This window comes from Triticum dicoccoides, chromosome 7B (assembly GCF_002162155.2).
Source record: "Triticum dicoccoides isolate Atlit2015 ecotype Zavitan chromosome 7B, WEW_v2.0, whole genome shotgun sequence".
Classification (NCBI taxonomy): Eukaryota; Viridiplantae; Streptophyta; class Magnoliopsida; order Poales; family Poaceae; genus Triticum; species Triticum dicoccoides.
The window spans coordinates 226,814,717-226,835,704 of record NC_041393.1 but is presented as its reverse complement, the minus strand read 5'-3'; positions in this window follow the sequence as shown (position 1 = coordinate 226,835,704).

The window sequence follows — 20,988 nt, the reverse complement described above, 5'->3', positions numbered from 1 at the left end:
CTTCACCCTACACCTGCCTCGGAGGGAGAGCCCTTGAGGCAGCATCATCATGTCACCTTTAACCCAGAGGTCTCAGTTAACCCCGTCAGTTCAGGATCCGAGTCCGCTTCAGGAGAGGACCCCGCAACACCAACAGAGCAGTAGAGCTTCTGAGTATTCGCAGTCGTCCAGATGGTGTATGGATGTAGTCGTATGAGTCATGATGTTTCGTTTCAGGTATGAGGGTAGTTGAACCTGGCATGTTGTTATCTTTCATGTATGAGTCTATGTATAATTATGTTGCACCTCTATTTCATTCGCCGCATTTTCTTCGTCATTTCGGTGTTTCTCGGGCTTTTGTTGCTGGCTTCCCCCAATTTATTTTGAATGCTTCTCATCTCGGTTGCGTTGCCTTGGGAAAAATCACAATAGGATGACGCGGGGAGGCTGTAGTAGCAATGTTCGCGAGGGTTCTCCTGTTCGTCGTTCCGCACGACAGGCAGGACACTCACTCGAGCCATACGTTCCACCACCGCCTCCACCGCCCGCCCTCCACCGAGCAAATTCTGCATATGTTTGAGGAAAGACGGAATAATGATCTGATTGAAATATTGTCAGGACCCCGACTCAATGCCACATCGATCTAGCATGTAACACCTCATATCACTTTGCGGCCTCACGCACGGTATTCCCACGGGTGTCGCCTTACCTTTGCCCGGGACCGTTTGTGCCTTTTGGCAAGTGTATATGATAGTGTCGCTAGCATCAATATGATAAGGAGCCCGGGCTGACATGGCTAGTCGTAAACCCAAAGTGGCACAAACTTACAGGGACAGGCATCCATGACCCAGCATCGAATGTGTCGGTCATCAGCGAGTGAATCCAGGCTGTAGCACTGGGCTAGCAGGACACCGTTGAACCGGGCTGTAGCGGGCTAACAGGACTCCGGTATTCATGGCGTGACATTTCCCCGAGGGGACAGACACAGGAACGAAGAAGGACACATTCCGGCCAGCCTAAGTGTTCCAGAGCAGTAGCAAGCTACCATGGCTCAGTGGAAACACTAGGAGACATTTCCCGGTAAGAGAGGCTACTAAGGATAAACAACTAGATAGTCAGATCCCACACATACCAAGCATTTCAATAACATACACACAATATGCTCGATATGTGCAAATACAACATGGCATCACAACATGACTCTACGACTCAAGTATTTATTCATTAGGCTCCGAGGAGCAAGATATAACAAACATGGGTCTCACGACCCAACATTCAGAGCATACAAGTCAAAGCACAAGCGGAAGCTAACATGTCTGAGTATAGACATCTACAAATGAAAAAGGCTTAGAAGCCTAACTATCTACCAGATCCTGCCGAGGGCACAAGATCGTAGCTGAGGTAACAAGCTAAACATCGAAGTCCACGTGGAACTACTAGCGAGACTGAAGTCTCTCTGCAAAAACATAAAATAGGCAAACATGAGTACAAATGTACCCAGCAAGACTTACATCAGAACTAACTACATATGCATCATTATCAACAAAGGGGGTGGTGGAGTTTAACAGCAGCAAGCCAGCTTTGACTCGGTGGCTATCCTGAACTACGAATGCAAGTAACCCTTTTGAGGTGGCGCACACGAGTCCACATATTCACCATAGCAATACACCACTATGGATCCGCTCCCGTCTCCCTACGAGAACGCGATCCATAGCACTCATGCTTATGTTGCGTATTTTAGAGTATCCACTTTCACTTGTCTATGAACTGTTATAGGCAACCCAGAAGTCCTTTACCGCGGACATGGCTATTCGAATAGATGATGTTAACCCTGCAGGGGTGTACTTCTTCACACACGCTCTCACCACTTACCGCCGTTTACACGACATGTACTCGGCAACCTTCAAGCGGAAGCCCAACGAGGGTGTCGGCCACGACCTACCTAAACACTCAAGTCTCTAGTCCAGGTTTATCGCCTATTCGGGTTCCATCCGCGAGGAGATCCGGCCGGAGTTTCGCTCACAGCCCCAAACGATGTGTGCAGGGTTCCCGAGACACCAAACGGGCACCCGGTACAGTGTGCCACGTGCCTACCGCATCACAGCCCACCCCTCCGGTCAGCGCTGCCCACGGCCTCCAGCATACTACAAACACCAGAAACTACTTGCAACTCCTGGACAGAGGACAAGGGTGAATAAGAAGCCGAGAGGGTCCATTGGTTTCGGGCCCAATGAATGGTAGTATCTGTTTCATGGATCACAAACACAGAACTCAGTTCCTGAGGACGGCTGCAATGAGACAACCCACCATGTACTCCTACATGGCCTCTCACCGCTACCTTTACCAAATCGTGTTCACACACTTAGCTCACACACAGTAGGACATGTTCACACACCTCTGATTCATCCTCGATGAATCAGACCTGACTCAACTCTAAGCAGTAGCAGGCATGACAACAAGCATGAATGAGTAGGCACAACAGGGCTCAAACAAATCCTACTCATGCTAGTGGGTTTCATCTATTTACTATGGAATGACAGGTCATGCAAAGGATAAAGGGGTTCAGCTACCGCAGCAAGTAACAGTTGAATCATTGTTGTACTAATGCAGTAAAAGACAGAAGGAGCGAGAGAGTGGGATTGTATCGGAATGAACATGGGGGTTTTGCTTGCCTGGCACTTCTGAAGATAGTATAGTTCTTCATCGGTGTCATTGATCACATCATCGATCACATCGTCGGTACACATCTGAAGCCAGCTGAGGTTGTTGCTGCGAGCTAGCCAGCTGTCCTCTCCCGCACAGAAGCGGGTCATGAGTGATGTGAGGGCTGCCATGGATTTCGGCTTTTCCTGCCCTAGGTGCCCGGCCAGCCACTCGTCGCGGATGTTATGTTTGAAGGCTGCGAGGGCCTCTGCATCCGGACAGTCGACGATTTGATTTTTCTTTGTTAAGAACCGTGTCCAGAACTGTCTGGCCGATTCATCTAGCTGCTGAATTATGTGGCTTAGGTCATCGGCGTCTGGTGGTCGCACATATGTGCCCTGGAAGTTGTCGAGTAATGCGGCTTCCAGGTCCTCCCAACACCCAATTGACTCTGTGGGCAAGCTGTTAAGCCAATGCCGAGCTGGTCCTTTAAGCTTGAGTGGGAGATACTTGATGGCGTGGAGATCGTCGCCGCGGGCCATATGGATATGAAGGAGGTAATCTTCGATCCAAACCGCGGGGTCTGTTGTGCCATCGTAGGATTCAATGTTCACGGGTTTAAACCCTTCAGGGCTTTGATGATCCATTACTTCGTCTGTGAAGCATAGTGGGTGTGCGGCGCCTCTATATTGAGCAATATCACGACGTAGCTCAAGAGAGCATTGTCTGCTGTGTTCGGCCCGGCCCCCGCATCCCAGCCATCCTGGCCGCAGTCCGGCCAGGGCTCTCCTGATAACGAGAGATACTTTAGCGAATTCAGGATGTTGCCAAAGGGTGGGTGCTGAAAGACGTCCGCAGCGGTGAACTCCATAATCGGCGCCCAATCGGATTCAATTGGCAGGGGCGCCGGAGGTTCGGAGTCCGGCAAGGAGTCCGGCACCTCAGAGTCACAAGCTTTGTAAGGGACAAGGTCGGTATTCGGCTCTATCGCCGTTGAAGTTGCAGCCCCCGAGGCGGTGTCCAACCACCTATCCTCGATCTGCGCGGTCGGCTCCGAACTATGGGTCAGAGCGGACTTGTGTGCGGCCTCCAGGATACTGTCCGACGGCAGAGCTAGATCATGCCCATCGTGACAGTGCGGCACGCTCGGTTGCGGCTCGACTCCATTGAAGATCAAGTCCACGCGGATGTTAGCCGTGAAGTTTAGGCTTCCAAATTTGACCTGATGGCCAGGGGCATAGCTTTCGATCTGCTCTAGACGGCCAAGTGGATTGGCCCGCAGCGAAAGCCGCCGAATACGAAGATCTGTCCGGGGAGAAAAGTCTCACCATGGATGGCGTTGTTTTTTATTGAAGAAGCCATCAAGCCTATCGTTGACGACACAGAGGAACTCTCAATGAAAGCACCAATGTCGGTGTCAAAACCGGCGGATCTCGGGTAGGGGGTCCCGAACTGTGCGTCTAGGCGGATGGTAACAGGAGACAAGGCACACGATGTTTTTACCCAGGTTCGGGCCCTCTTCATGGAGGTAAAACCCTACTCCTGCTTGATTGATATTGATGAAATGGGTAGTACAAGAGTGGATCTACCACGAGATCAAGGAGGCTAAACCCTAGAAGCTAGCCTATGGTATGATTGTTGTAATGGTTGTTCGTCCTATGGACTAAAACCCTCCGGTTTATATAGACACCGGAGAGGGCTAGGGTTACACAGAGTCGGTTACAATGGTAGGAGATCTACATATCCGTATTGCTAAGCTTGCCTTCCACGCCAAGGAAAGTCCCATCCGGACACGGGACGAAGTCTTCAATCTTGTATCTTTATAGTCTTGGAGTCCAGCTGACGATGATAGTCCGGCTGTCCGGACACCCCCTAGTCCAGGACTCCCTCAATCTCTCCGCCCCCTCGCGAGCCCACCTGATGATGCTGCACCCAAGGAAGCTTCCTGTCGTCCGCCCTGCAAGGCTTGGCCCCTCGCAAGGGTCTTGAGCTTGAGATGATGAAGCTGGGCTGCACTGGGCCCCCACATGAGCCACGCCACAGGCCAAAGGCAGGCAAGTCTGGGGAGCCCCATTCCCAGAACACCAACAATCACCAGCCTGGCTTCGAATCTGCTGCCTTTTACAAACTCACCACCAAGTCGATGCCTGCGCCAGGATGAGCCACCCTCAGTGCGAGCCGCTGTGGTTTACTTCCACTATAGATCACCTTCAAAACAACCACCACGGCTTGCTCCTGCTGTTACGAGTGGCCCCATTGCCAGCCACCGCCCCCCAATGTCGTGGCCTTGGGCCTCCTCTACAAGTCGCCATCGGGCAGCCCTGCGGCCAATGTTGAACCGCCCGCTGGCTATGAGCCCGATCCTCGGCGCCAAATGACTCACGCCCTAGTACGTCTACAATGTATCTATAATTTTTGATTGTTCCATGTTATATTATCAATCTTGGATGTTTTACAACCCTCTTATAATCATTTTATATCATTTTTTGGTACTAACCTATTGACATAGAGCCAAATGCCAGTTGTTGTTTTTGCTTGTTTTTTACATCACAGAAAATCAATATCAAACGGAGTCCAGACACCGCGAATTTTGTTGGAGATTTTTTATGGAACAGAACACCTAGGATGGGCCAAAGCAGCACCTGGGGGTGCCTCGAGGGGGGCACAGCCCACCAGGGCGCGCCTGGGCCCCCAGTCGGTGGCCTCCCGCACCCCCTCTTTGCCCTATAAATTCCCAAATATTCCAAAACCCTTTGGGGTTACCCTAGATAAGAAGTTTCGCCGCCACAAGGCTCTGTAGCCACCGAAAACCAATCTAGACCCTGTTCTGGCACCCTGTCAGAGGGGGAAATCATCACCGATGGCCATCTTTATCATCCCGGTGGCCACCACAATGAGGAGGGAGTAGTCCACCCTCGGGGCTGAGGGTTTGTACCAGTAGCTATGTGTTCTCTCTCTCTCTCTCTCTCTCTCTCTCTCTCGTGTTCTTGAGATGTCACAATCTTGATATATCATGGGCTTTGTTAACATAGATGGATCATATAATGTTTTCCCCCTCTCTACTCTTGTTGTGATGAATTGAAACTTTACCCTTTGAAGTTTTGTCTTATCAGATTGGATGTTCAGATTTGAGAACACATGATGTATGTCTTGCGGTATGAATACTTGAGGTGACAATGGGGTATCATATTGCTTCACTTGATTTATGTTATGGCACTCAACTTGCGGATTCCCGAGGTGACATTGGGGTAATATATGCATAGGGTTTGATGCATGTTTTTATTATCTTTTATCCGATAGAAACTTTGGGGTCTCCTTGTAGTTTTCTTTGTGTGGATTGAATATTACGACCATGAAGTTGTTTGATGCATATTGTAGAATTAACTCATGGATACTTGTGGTGACATTGGAGTATCTAGGTGACATTAGAGTTGGTTGATGTGTGTCATATGGTGTTATTTTAGTACGAACTCTTGGTTAGATTGATCGGAAATAATAGATTCACGTTATTTTAGTATGAACTCTAGGATAGATTGATCGGAAAGAATAGCTTTGAGGTGGTTTCGTACCCTACAAACAATTTTTATCTTTTGATCTCCGGAAATAGGAACTCAGGAGTGATTCTTTATTGCACTTTGAGGGATAATCATACCATTTGTGCTCACTTTTGTTACTTGTTACCTTGCTGTTTTTTATTGTTCCTATTACAAAAACCAATAACTACTATCAATATTACACTTTTATCACCATCTCTTCGCCGAACTAGTGCACATATACAATTTTCCATTGTATTTGGTGTGTTGGGGACACAAGATACTTTTTGTTATTTGGTTGCAGGGTTGTTTGAGAGAAACCATCTTCATCCTACACCTCCCAGAGATTGATAAATCTTAGTTCATCCACTCGAGGGAAAATTGATACTGTCCTACAAAACTCTGCGCTTGGAGGCCCAACACGAGTCTACAAGAATAAAGTTGCGTAGTAGACATCACGCCCCCACGTGCTTCACTTCCTTAGTGGAGGCCGCGCTGGGCCGGCCTCGCTCTCAACCCACCTGCAACACCTTCACTGCTCGCTGTAACACCCGCTCGTCGGCAGCATGTAACCCACCCGCGTACGTGTTCACTCCACCTCCGGGCTGCTGCGCCTTGACCTACAGCCTCCGCCAGTCTTTACTACAAGCTCTACCTCGCGGCCATCACAAAGTCGCCGTATCTCGCGACGACAGCCGCATCCGCTGTTGCCTGATACGTCTCCAACGTATCTATAATATTTTAATTGTTCCATGCTATTATATTACCCATTTTAGATATTTATAGCCATTACTTTAGACTTTTATATCATTTTTGGGACTAACCTACTAAACGGAGGCCCAACCCGAATTGTTGGTTTTTTTTACCGATTTCAGTGTTTCGAAGAAAAGGAATATCAAACCGAGTCCAAACAGGATGAAACCTTCGGGAGAGATCTTTTTGGAACAAATGGAAACCAGGAGACTTGGAGTGGACGTCAAGCAATAACCGAGGCGGCCACGATGGTGCCCGGCGCGCAACCCACCCTCGTGGGCCCCTCGGGCGTCCACCGACCTACTTCTTCCTCCTATATATACACCCGTACCTTGAAACCATCAGGAGCACCACGAAAACCTAATTCCACTGCCGCAACCTTATATATCTGCGAGATGCCATCTTGGAGCCTTCACCGGTGCTCCGCCGGAGGGGGAATCGACCACGGAGGGCCTCTACATCATCTCCAAGGCCCTTCCGATAAGTTGTGAGTAGTTTACCATAGACCTTCGGGTCCATAGTTATTAGCTAGATGTCTTCTTCTCTCTCTTTGATTCTCAATACAAAGTTCTCCTTGATCTTCTTGGAGATCTATTCGATGTAACTCTTTTTGCAGTGTGTTTGTTGAGATCCGATGAATTGTGGGTTTATGATCAAGTTTATCTATGAGAAATATTTGAATCTCCTCTGAATTCTTTTATGTGTGATTAAGTTATCTTTGCAAGTCTCTTTGAATTATCAGTTTGGTTTGGCCTACTAGACTGATCTTTCTTGAAATGGAAGAAGTGCTTAGCTTTGGGTTCAATCTTGCGGTGTCCTTTCCCAGTGACAGCAGGGGCAGCAAGGCACATATTGTATTGCTGCCATCGAGGATAAAAAGATGGGGTTTATATCATATTGCATGAGTTTATCCCTCTACATCATGTCATCTTTCTTAATGCGTTACTCTGTTCTTTATGAACTTAATACTCTAGATGCAGGCAGGAGTCGGTCGATGTGTGGAGTAATAGTATTAGATGCAGGCAGGAGTTGATCTACTTGTCACGGACATGATGCCTATAAACATGGTCATGCCTAGATAATCTCATAACTATTCTCTTTTGTATCAATTGCTCGACAGTAATTTGTTCACCCACCGTAATCTTATGCTATCTTGAGAGAAGTCACTAGTGAAACCTATGGCCCTTGGGTCTATCTTTTATCATATAAGTTTACAATCTACTTTTATTTGCATCTTTACTTTTCCAATCTATATCATAAAAATACCAAAAATATTTATGTTATCATATTATCTCTATCAGATCTCACTTTCGCAAGTGGCCGTGAAGGGATTGATAACCCATTTATTGCATTGGTTGCGAGGTTCTTGTTAGTTTGTGTAGGTGCCTGGGACTTCTGAGGAGCCTCCTACTGGATTGATACCTTAGTTCTCAAAAACTGAGGGAAATACTTACGCTACTTTGCTGCATCACCCTTTCCTCTTCAAGGAAAACCAACACAAGCTCAAGACGTAGCAAGAAGGATTTCTGGCGCCGTTGCCGGGGAGGTCTTCGCTCAAGTCAAGACATACCAAGTACCCATCACAAAATCATATCCCTCGCATTACATTATTTTCCATTTGCCTCCCGTTTCCTCTCCCCCACTTCACCCTTGTCGTTTTATTCACCCTCTATTTCCCAATCTCCTCTCTCTTTCGCTTGCCTTTTTGTTTGCTTGTGTGTTGGATTGCTTGTCACGATGGCGCAAGATAATACCAAATTGTGTGACTTTTCCAATACCAATAATAATGATTTACTTAGTAGTCCGATTGCTCCTCTTAATGATGTTGAGTCTTGTGAAATCAATGTTGCTTTGCTGAATCTTGTTATGAAAGATCAATTCTCCGGCCTTCCTAGTGAAGATGTCGCTACCCATCTAAACAACTTTGTCGATTTGTGTGAGATGCAAAAGAAGAAAGATACGGATAATGATATTGTTAAATTGAAGTTATTTCCATTTTCACTTAGAGATCGTGCTAAAATTTGGTTTTCGTCTTTGCCTAAGAATAGTATTGATTCATGAATAAGTGCAAATATGCTTTTATCTCCAAGTATTTTCCTCCCTCTAAGATCATCTCTCTTAGGAACGATATTATGAATTTTAAACAACTTGATCATAAGCATGTTGCCCAATATTGGGAAAGAATGAAATTAATGACTCGCAATTTGCCTACTCATGGTTTGAATTTATTGATGATCATACAAAATTTTTATGCTGGATTGAATTTTGCTTCTAGAAATATTTTAGATTCGGCCGCGGGAGGCACTTTTATGGAAATCACCTTAGGATAAGTTACTAAACTCCTTGATAATATTATGGCTAATTATTTTCAATGGCACACCGAAAGATCTACTAGTAAAAAAGTGCATGCTATAGAAGAAATTAATGTTTTGAGTGGAGAGATGGATTAACTTATGAAATTGTTTGCCACTAAGAGTTCTCCTATTGATCCCAATGATATGCCTTTGTCTACTTTGATTGAGAATAATAATGAATCTATGGATGTGAATTTTTTTGGTAGGAATAATTTTGGTAACAATGCTTATAGAGGAAACTTTAATCCTAGACCGTTCCCAAGTAATTCCTCTAATAGTTATGGAAATTCCTACAATAATTCTTATGGTAATTTTAATAAGATGCCCTCTGATTTTGAGAACAATGTTAAAGAATTTATGATCTCTCAAAAGAATTTTAATGCTTTGCTTCAAGAAAAATTGCTTAAAGTAGATGATTTGGCTAGGAACGTTGATAGACTTTCACTTGATGTTGATTCTTTGAAACTTAGATCTACTCCTCCTAAGCATGATATCAATGAGTCTCTCAAATCCATGAGAATTTCCATTGATGAGTGCAAAGAACGAACCCCTAGATTGCGTGATAAGAAAGATTGCTTTGTAAAAGCGTGTTCTTCTAGTTTCCATGAAAATAATGATGAAGATCTAAAAGTTATTGATGTGTCCCCTATTAAATCTTTGTTTTGCAATATGAATCTTAATAATGATGGGACTGGAGATGAGTCAACTTTAGTAAAAAGGTATCCCAATGATTCGGAGTTTTTAGATCTTGATGCTAAATTTGGTAAAAGTGGGATTGGAGAGGTCAAGACTTTAAATAGCATTGAACCCACTATCTTGGATTTCAAGGAATTTAATTATGATAATTGTTCTTTAGTAGATTGTATTTCCTTGTTGCAATCCATGTTGAATTCTCCTCATGCTTATAGTAAAAATATAGCTTTTAGCAAACATATTGTTGATGCCTTGATGCAATCTTATGATGAAAAAATTAATTTGGAAGTTTCTATACATAGAAAACTTTATGATGAGTGGGAACCTACTATAAAGATTAAAATTAAAGATCATGAGTGTCATGCTTTGTGTGATTTGGGTGCTAGTGTTTCCACGATTCCAAAAACTTTATGTGATATTCTAGGTTTCCATGATTTTGATGATTTCTCTTTAAATTTGCACATTGCGGATTCCACCATTAAGAAACCTATGGGAAGGATCAATGATGTTCTTATTGTTGCAAATAGGAATTATGTGCCCGTAGATTTTATCGTTCTTGATATAGATTGCAATCTTTCTTGTCCTATTATTCTTGGAGACCTTTCCTTAGAACGATTGGTGCAATTATTGATATGAAGGAAGGGAATATTAGATTCCAATTTCCATTAAGGAAAGCCTTGGAGAACTTTCCAAGAAAGAAAGTTAAATTACCATATGAATCTATCATGCGAGCTACTTATGAATTGAGTACCAAAGATGGCACTACTTAGATCTATCCTCGCTTTTATGCCTAGCTAGGGGCGTTAAACGATAGCGCTAGTTGGGAGGCAACCCAATTTTATTTTTTGTCTTTTGTTTTTGCTTCTATTTAGTAATAAATATTTCATCTAGCTTCTGTTTATATGTTTTTTCGTGTTTTAATTAGTGTTTGTGCCAAGTAGAACCTATAGGATAACCTATGGTGATAGTTAATTTGATTCTGCTGAAAAACAGAAACTTTGCACGCACAAAAATAATTTTAGTAATTCACAGGCATATGATTTTGCGTTGATTCTTTTTGCTGTAGATCAATAGACAAATTTCCCAGGACTTTTGTAGAATTTTAGAGTTCCAGAAGTATTCGAGAGTTACATATTGCTACAGACTGTTCTGTTTTTGACAGGTTCTGTTTTTCATGTATTGTTTGCTTATTTTGATGCATCTATGGCTAGTATCAAGGGGTATGAACCATAGATAATTTGGAATAAAGTAGGTTTAACACCAATATAAATAAATAATGAGTTCATTACAGTACCTTATGTGGTTGTTTTTCTTTCTTGCACTAACGGAGCTTATGCGATTTCCTGTTGAGTTTTGTGTTGTGAAGTTTTCAAGTTTTGGGTAAAGATTTGATGGACTATGGAATAAGGAGTGGCAAGAGCCTAAGCTTGGGGATGCCCATGGCACCCCAAGATATTCAAGGATAACCAAAATCCTAATCTTGGGGATGCCCTGGAAGGCATCCCCTCTTTCGTCTTCGTCTATCGGTAACTTTACTTGGAGCTATATTTTTCTTCGCCACATGATATGTGTTTTACTTGGAGCGTCTTGTATGATACTAGTCTTCGCTTTTTAGATTACCACAATCATCCTTGCTGTACACACCTTTTCAGAGAAGCCCACTTGATTAGAATTTATTAGAATACTCTATGTGCTTCACTTATATCTTTTGAGCTAGATAGTTTTGCTCTAGTGCTTCACTTATATCTTTTAGAGCACGGCGGTGGCTTAATTTTTTAGAAATTGTTGATCTCTCATGCTTCACTTATATTATTTTGAGAGTATCTTAGAACAGCATGGTATTTTCTATAGTTATAAAATTGGTCCTAGAATGATGAGCATCCAAGTTGGGTATAATACAAACTGTCATAGAAAGTGAATTGGATGCTATGATCAATTTGATACTTGATAATTGTTTTGAGATATAGAGGTGGTGATATTAGAGTCAAGCTAGTTGGGTGATTATGAATTTAAATAATGCTTGTGTTGAGGTTTGTGATTCCCGTAGCATGCACGTATGGTGAACCGCTTTGTGATGAAGTTGGAGCACAATTTTATTTATCGATTGTCTTCCTTATGAGTGGCGGTCGGGGACGAGTGATGGTCTTTTCCTACAAATCTATCCCCCTAGGAGCATGTGCGTAGTACTTTGTTTTCAATGACTTGTAGATTTTTGCAATAAGTATATGAGTTCTTTATGACTAATGTTGAGTCCATGGATTATACGCACTCTCACCTTCCACCATTGCTAGCCTCTCTTGTACCGTGCAACTTTCGCTGATACCATACACCCACCATATACCTTCCTCAAAACAGCCACCATACCTACCTATTATGGCATTTCCATAGCCATTCCGAGATATATTGCCATGCAACTTTCCACCATTCCGTTTATTATGACACACATCATCATTGTCATATTGCTCTTTGCATGATCATGTAGTTGACATCGTATTTGTGGCAAGGCCACCTTCATAATTTTCATACATGTCACTCTTGATTCATTGCATATCCCGGTACACCGTCGGAGGCATTCATATAGGGTCATATCTTGTTCTAAGTATTGAGTTGTAATCTTGAGTTGTAAGTAAATAAAAGTGTGATGATCTTCATTATTAGAGCATTATCCCAGTGAGGAAAGGATGACAGAGACTATGATTCCCCAACAAGCCAGGATGAGACTTCGGACTTTATATAAAAAAAGAGAAAGGCCAAAAAAAAGAGAAAGGCCAAATAAAAAATGAGAGAAAAAGAGAGAAGGGACAATGCTACTATCCTTTTTACCACACTTGTGCTCCAAAGTAGCACCATGATCTTCATGATAGAGAGTCTCCTATGTTGTCACTTTCATATACTAGTGGGAATTTTTCATTATAGAACTTGGCTTGTATATTCCAATGATGGGCTTCCTCAAAATGCCCTAGGTCTTTGGGAGCAAGCAAGTTGGATGCACACACACTTAGTTTCTTTTGTTGAGCTTTCATACATTTACAGCTCTAGTGCATCCGTTGCATGGCAATCCCTACTCACTCACATTGATATCTATTAATGGGAATCTCCATAGCCCGTTGATACGCCTAGTAGATGTGAGACTATCTTCTTCTTTTTTGTCTTCTCCACAGCACCATTCTGTTCCACATATAGTGCTATGTCCGTGGCTCACGCTCATGTATTGCATGAAAGTTGAAAAAGTTTGAGATTACTAAAGTATGAAACAATTGCTTGGCTTGTCATCGGGGTAGTGCATGATTAAATACTTTGTGTGATGAAGATAGAGCAACATCCAGACTATATGATCTTGTAGGGTTAACTTTCTTTAGCCATGTTATTTTGAGAAGACTTGATTGCTTTATTAGTATGCTTGAAGTATTAATATTTCCTATGTCAATATGAACTTTTATTTTGAATCATTTGGATCTGAACATTCATTCCACAATAAAGAAAATTACATTGAGAATTATGCTAGGTAGCATTCCACATCAAAAATTCTGTTTTTATCATTTACCTACTCGAGGACGAGCATGAATTAAGCTTGGGGATGCTTGATACGTCTCCAACATATCTATAATTTTTTATTGTTCCATGCTATTATATTACCCGTTTTGGATGTTTATGGGCTTTATTTTACACTTTTATATCATTGTTGGGACTAACCTACTAACCGGAGGCCCAGCCCGAATTGTTGTTTTTTAACCTATTTCAGTGTTTCGAAGAAAAGGAATATCAAACGGGGTCCAAACGGGATGAAACCTTCGGGAGCGATCTTTTTGGAACAAATGCAAACCTGGAGACTTGGAGTGGACATCAAGCAACAATCGTAGCGGCCACGAGGATGCCCGGCGCGCCCCCCACACTCGTGGGCCCCTCAGGCGTCCACTGACATACTTCTTCCTCCTATATATACACCCGTACCCTGAAACCATCAGGAGCACCACGAAAACCTGATTCCACTGCCGCAACCTTCTGTATCCGCGAGATCCCATCTAGGAGCCTTCGCCGGCGCTCCGCCGGAGGGGGAATCGACCATGAAGGGCCTCTACATCATCTCCAAGGCCCTTCCGATGAGTTGTGAGTAGGTTATCATAGACCTTCGGGTCCATAGTTATTAGCTAGATGGCTTCTTCTCTCTCTTTGATTCTCAATACAAAGTTCTCCTCGGTCTTCTTAGAGATCTATTCAATGTAACTCTTTTTTGCGGTGTGTTTGTCGAGATCCAATGAATTATGGGTTTATGATCAAGTTTCTCTATGAGAAATATTTGAATATCCTCTGAATTCTTTTATGTGTGATTAAGTTATCTTTGCAAGTCTCTTCGAATTATCAGTTTGGTTTGGCCTACTAGATTAATCTTTCTTTCAATGGGAGAAGTGCTTAGCTTTGGGTTCAATCTTGCGGTGTCCTTTCCCAGTGACAGCAGGGGCAGCAAGGCACGTATTGTATTGTTGCCATCGAGGATAAAAAGATGGGGTTTATATCATATTGCATGAGTTTATCCCTCTACATCATGTCATCTTTCTTAATGTGTTACTCTGTTCTTTATGAACTTAAAACTCTAGATGCAGGCAAGAGTCGGTCGATGTGTGGAGTAATAGTAGTAGATGCAGGCAGGAGTCGATCTACTTGTCACGGACGTGATGCCTGTATACATGATCATGCCTAGATAATCTCATAACTATTCGCTTTTCTATCAATTGCTCGACAGTAATTTGTTCACCCACCGTAATACTTATGCTATCTTGAGAGAAGCCACTAGTGAAACCTATGGCCCTTGGGTCTATCTTTTATCATATAAGTTTACAATCTACTTCTATTTGCATCTTTACTCTTCCAATCTATATCATAAAAATACGAAAAATATTTATCTTATCATATTATCTCTATCAAATCTCACTTTCGCAAGTGGTCGCGAAGGGATTGACAACCCCTTTATTGTGTTGGTTGCGAGGTTCTTGTTTGTTTGTGTAGGTGCGTGGGACTTCTGAGGAGCCTCCTACTGGATTGATACCTTGGTTCTCAAAAATTGAGGGAAATACTTACGTTACTTTGCTGCATCACCCTTTCCTCTTCAAGGAAAACCACACAAGCTCAAGACGTAGCATTGCCATAAGTCGCCTCGACCACTCGACAACCTGCATCGACTTGAGCCACCACTTGGAGGGCACACGCCTGACCTGCCGAGCCTCTCTGCTCTTTTAGCCCATGCCTCCCTTCTGCAGCAGTGTTGAGTTCGGCCACCCTTGCGCAACCCCGCGCGCATAGCTCCGCACCGCCCTGTTGAGCCGCCTGGCTCCGCCTCAGCCGTGAGCAGTTGTTAAGACCGCCCTCCACGGCTTCGTCAATCCACCTACAAACCATTACCAAGGCCTCTCCATCATCACACAACCTTGTTCTGCAGGCCACCGTCTCCCTCCAGTGTTGAAGCCTGCTTGTGCCGTCGAGACCTCGTCTCCGCCGGGTTTTGCTCGAACCCCACCGCGTTTGGAGAACACATGCATATGAATTAAGGATCTACAGTATTGTTAATTGAAAACCAGGGCTCAATGGATTTTTTTGGCTCGATGGAGTCATCGCAGAGCCACCGTGACCAAGTCAAGTAGAGTCAACAGTGGTGGGGATTGCAGAGAGCAGGTCTCCAAGCAAGGTTTACTCGTTGAAGCCCAGCAATATACGTACATGATGTTATCAAGCAGAGGTTATTTGTTCTAGTCGAATCCGAGCACATGAGCCCGCAGGGAAAATATTTTGGCTATTTAAAAGTCTTCAACTGATCAAATAGTGGAGGTGATCGCGATGGTTTTGGTTTGACCTTATCGTCAGAGTGCTTACAACAAATTTATGATCTTCCCGAGACCACTGAATTGCTACATCCAACATCTCCTAGCACCATGGTGTCAATAGCACAACGTTTTGCAGTTATGATTTACACTGCGGACTTGGCAAAATGATTCCTTGAGTACTACTATTCTATGGAGATTAAAATATTAGGAAACCTATAGTTGCTAGTGACTTCATATCTGGTCGATTACCATCAGGCGCTGGGTTTCGGGCGGATCATCTAGTGTCCAATTAAATCAGGTGTTATCCATCTAAATCTATTTTATTAGCATATATTATTTTCTTCAAAGAATCAATTACTCTAGTCTGCAATATAGTTTGAGCAGGATAATGATTCATTATAAAGGTGGTGTCATGCCATGCCTATTGAGTGTGTGTTAGCATCATCATGCACCGGCGCCTGCGCCCGCTTGCTCTTCAACGAGTGTGCGCGAGCCACCACCCCTGCGGCCCAGTCTACATCAACATGATGCGGCTGACTCGCCCGTCCGCGTGGCTTACCACACCTACAATTAACTCGCTCGTTCACATCGGCTTACGACGCCGCGGCTGACTCATCTGTCCATGCATGCGGTCGATTCGTTCGTGATTTATTTCAGCATCACCATGGTGATCATCAACTCCGCGGTAGATAATTTCTATTCTAACATATCAGGTGAAATCCGTCCAGTATATTTTTATATTACATATTAATTTCTTTAAAAGAGAAATTACTCTGGCTTGCGATGTTTTTTGATGTAGGACAAATTGTCTACTGCAAAGGTGACCGTCATGTCATGGAGTTTATTGAATGACTCATACCGGGAGTATACAATGAGTGTTGTGAATATCATCAATTTGCTTCAAGCTTCTGGTTTACATAAATTTTATCATTCTCCTATTCAACTATATGTCGGTTTATATCTCGGTCAAGTATGGAGAATCTCAAGACAACTCCTCGAGTCGTCTTAAGACTCGGGGGCTACAATGACATGACTCAATATCCGGTTTAATATCCAGTTCAAAATCCGACTCAAGGGAAATATCTCTCCTGCAAAGTTTTGAGCTCTCAATATCCGGCTCAGCATCTGATTCAGGAGGAGGACATTTCTTGCAATTTCAAGTTCTCAGAAAAATTGAAGGTCACATGGGGGCTTCCTGCACAATGAGCATAACTATTCATACCCTCTTGATCCGTTTTACAAGCCGTCTTATTGGTCACTTGGGGGCTTCCTGCTCAATCAGCATATCTATTCATACCCTCTTGATCCGGCTTCCATGCTAGAGGTTGCTTGGGGGCTTCTTACTCAACGCTTATAACTTTCGTACCCACTTGGCCGGGTTCCATGGCAGTAACTCTTTCTCAATCACACCCTGAACTTGTCAAGGTTAAAACGGCGGCTTTTGTCACGTGAGTGTAACGCCCAATATGTGACCCTATCCTAGAGGAACTCGAAGGTCGCACCAAGGATAGAAGGGCATATTGAAGTTGCTTTTGCAAGGTGGATATCATTACATCGTACCATTACTTAAAAGTTGGGATACATCCAAAGGCATGCAATGCCACATGAATACAACAATACATCATACATGAGAACAACATCCGACTACGGATGCAACACAAACAAAAACTCAAGCAATATCCACCCTACTAGCCCAGGCTGCCGACCCAGAACCTATCCCCTGATCAAAGAAGAAGCAGAAGGAGAACTCCAAAGCAAGTAAACATCACTCTCACGTCAGATCATTGCATAACCTGCACCTACAACTGTTGTTGCAGTAATCTATGAGCCATGAGGACTTAGCAATCCCATTACCATGGGTATCAAGACTAGCAAAGCTTAATGGGTATGGTAACGATAAGTGGTGAGGTTGCAGCAAGCGACTAAGCATTGTATGGTGGCTAAGTTTCGAGTACAAGAATAAGGTGAGAAACTACGCAAACGGTTGCAAACTAGTAATGATCAAGAAGTGATCCTAAACTACTTATGAGTCAAACATAACCCCACCATGTTCTCTTCCCGAACTTTGTGGAAAAGAGACGATCACGATTACACAGGTGGTTGGTGTATTTTAATTCGAATCTGGTGTCAAGTTCTCTACAACCAAATATTAAAAACTCCCATCTGCCACATAACCACGGGCATGGTTTTCAAAAGATTAGACCCTGCAGGGGTGTCCCAACTTAGCCCATGACAAGCTCATGATCCACGGAGACAATCCTCCATCGTGGGACATCCAATCAACCTCGGGATCCCGGTGCACAAGACATTTCGACAATGGTAAAACAAAACCAGCAAGACCTCCCGACGTGCTGACACCTTGATAGTAGCCACGTGTATCTCGTCTCAGGCCACGACGGATGAGCGAAGCGTACATGATCCAAATACCCCAAGTTACCTAGGGGCGGTTGTCGGTGTCAAAACAGGCGGATCTCGGGTAGGGGGTCCCGAACTGTGCGTCTAAGGCTAATGGTAACAGGAGGCGGGGGACATAATGTTTACCCAGGTTCGGGCCCTCTCTATGGAGGTAATACCCTACTTCCTCCTTGATATCTTGATGAATATGAGTATTATAAGAGTTGATCTACCACGAGATCGTAATGGCTAAACCCTAGAAGTCCAGCCTATGAGGTTATGATTGTTGTGGCTAAACCCTAGAAGTCTAATCCCTCCGGTTTATATAGACACCAGGGGGGGGACTAGGGTTGTACAAAGTCGGTTACAGAGAAAGGAGTCTACATATCCGAATCTCCAAGCTTGCCTTCCACGCAAAGGAGAGTCCCATCTGGACATGGGAAGAAGTCTTCTATCTTGTATCTTCATAGCCCAATAGTCCGACCAAAGTATATAGTCCGGATGTCCGAGGACCCATTAGTCCAGGACTCCCTCAGTAGCCCCTGAACCAGGCTTTAAGGACGATGAGTCCGGCGCGCAGATTGTCTTCGGCATTGCAAGGCGGTTTCCTTATCCGCATACTCCAACATAGCCTTCCGAACATAGAAAACGTGTCCGGCTTTGCAAAACAAGTACCACTCACAACCGTAGAGAGTATAATATTTCACGAGGCCAATCTGCTGACAACTTTTTGTAGCGTGACATCACGCCACTGCCCGGTCATTATTCTGAACTTTTTTAGCCTGTTGCTCCATATTTCGAGGTGCGTTCTCGCTGGCATGTCTTGTTGAAGTACAGATCGTGTCCCCTTATCACGGGATTCTCATCAATACGGGCATGGGTAACCCAACTGTGCCATCTGCACGACGCTTCGGGAAGAGGCGAATTTTAAGGCGAGGGGGAGGCGCATGACTTTTACTGCCTTTATAAAGGGATAAGGATTCATCCTTGTTCACCCACGCCTTCTTCCTCCTCTGCCCATCCATTCTCGAGCTCCAGCGCCCAAGCTCTCGCCTTCTCCGCCCAAAAAAGCACTCCAATCATGTCCAGATCTGGAGCAGGAGGCAAGTGGATGGCCTCCTCCGTCAAGAAGGAGGACATCAAGGAGCTCCGAGAGGCCGGGTACCTGGCCAAGGACATCACTCATCGACTCCAGCCAAGGGACAGATCGTCCCCACCCCAGGAAAGGATGGTGTTTCTCACACACTTCGTCCGTAGGCTGGGATTCCTCCTCCATCCGTTCGTTCGCTAACTGATGTTTTACTACGGGCTAAACTTCCATGACTTGGCCCCCAACTTTATCCTCAACATATCGGCATTTATTGTCGTGTGCGATTCCTTCCTCTGCATCCCACCTCACTTCGGCCTATGGCTGAAGACCATCAATGTGAAGCCAAAGGTGGTGAGCGGCCAACAAGCAGAGTGCGGAGGCACCACAGTGGGCAACATGCCCAATGTCACCTGGCCCGAAGGCTCCTTTGTGGAGACTGTAAAGGGGTGGCAGTCAGGGTGGTTCTACATCACCGAGCCGTGCGACTCCAATTGGGCGGTGGCCCCCGCATTTTGATCCGAAGTCTTGATGCGCCTCACCTCTTGGCAAGAGAAAGGCCTAGCCTGGGGCTCTTTAGACGAGCTGACAGGGCTCTAGATGTGCGTCCAGAACATGATAAACAAGAGAATCAAGCTCGTCAATGTGATCCAGGTTATGCTCGTTCGTCGGATCCTTCTGTGCTAGTGCCGGACTTGCTATTTGTGGGAGTTCGATCCGGCCAAGCACCAGACGCTACTGGAGCTCTTCGGCATGGCGCACGAAGATATATGGAAGGTGCTCTTCAAGGCCCGCGAGACACCACCGCCCATGATCGAGGATCATGGACTTAGCTCAAAACGCCAGGTTAATCCGGTAAGTTCTTTCATGTTTTCAAGGTATACCCTTTACTGTCATATTTGTGGAGGGAATCTAAGCTTCCCTACCAATTTTTTCAGGCCTAGATAGAGATAGAGGAGCGGATTAACTGTACGGCTCCGCTGCCCGAAGATCCAGAATCCCCACTTATGACAAAGATGCTGTTTCCGGCACCTTATGAGGTGCCGGAGAAGAAGGCCAAGGGGACCAGAGATGGTCTTCGTCACAAGGGCGCATCGGACGCAATGTTCGAAGATGCCTAGGATCACTCCTCCATTGCCGAAGGTGACGAGGAAGAGGAGGAGGAAGAATAAATCCATCCCCCAACCACTAGGGGGAGAAAGAAGAGGACGGCCTCCACACATGGGGAGGTCGAGGCGTCCAAGAAGGGGAAAACTTCCCTTCCGGACAACTCCGCAGTGGCCACCAACAGCAACGGGGAGTGCGAGCCCAGGGTCAAGCCCATGACCAAATCGTAAGTGTCCAGACACGATAGTATTTCTGGCCTTTTTTACTTTATAGTTTTTTAATGTGCTGGATCATGCACTTGCAGTCCGGCTTGGTCCAACATCGAGTTATCCTCCTCTTCGGAGGGATTGCTGGACCCGTCGGCGATGAACGACGGGTCCCTTCCGATGGCCTCCTCCCCCAAGGCCACGGACAGCACCGAGGTGTTGTCTTAAAGGATCCCAGGCTGGGGAGAGGCTCAGGAGGCCGTCCCAGTGGTGTCGGAGGGTAAAACCCCAGTTGCCGAACACATGGGGGGACAGACCCCTATGGACACCGACGGTGGGGGCCGTATCCAATTTGGCCCCCAGCCGAATACAGCTCCGGAGGCCCATGTGGCTCCGGACTTAGGCACGCTGCCTCTTTCGAAA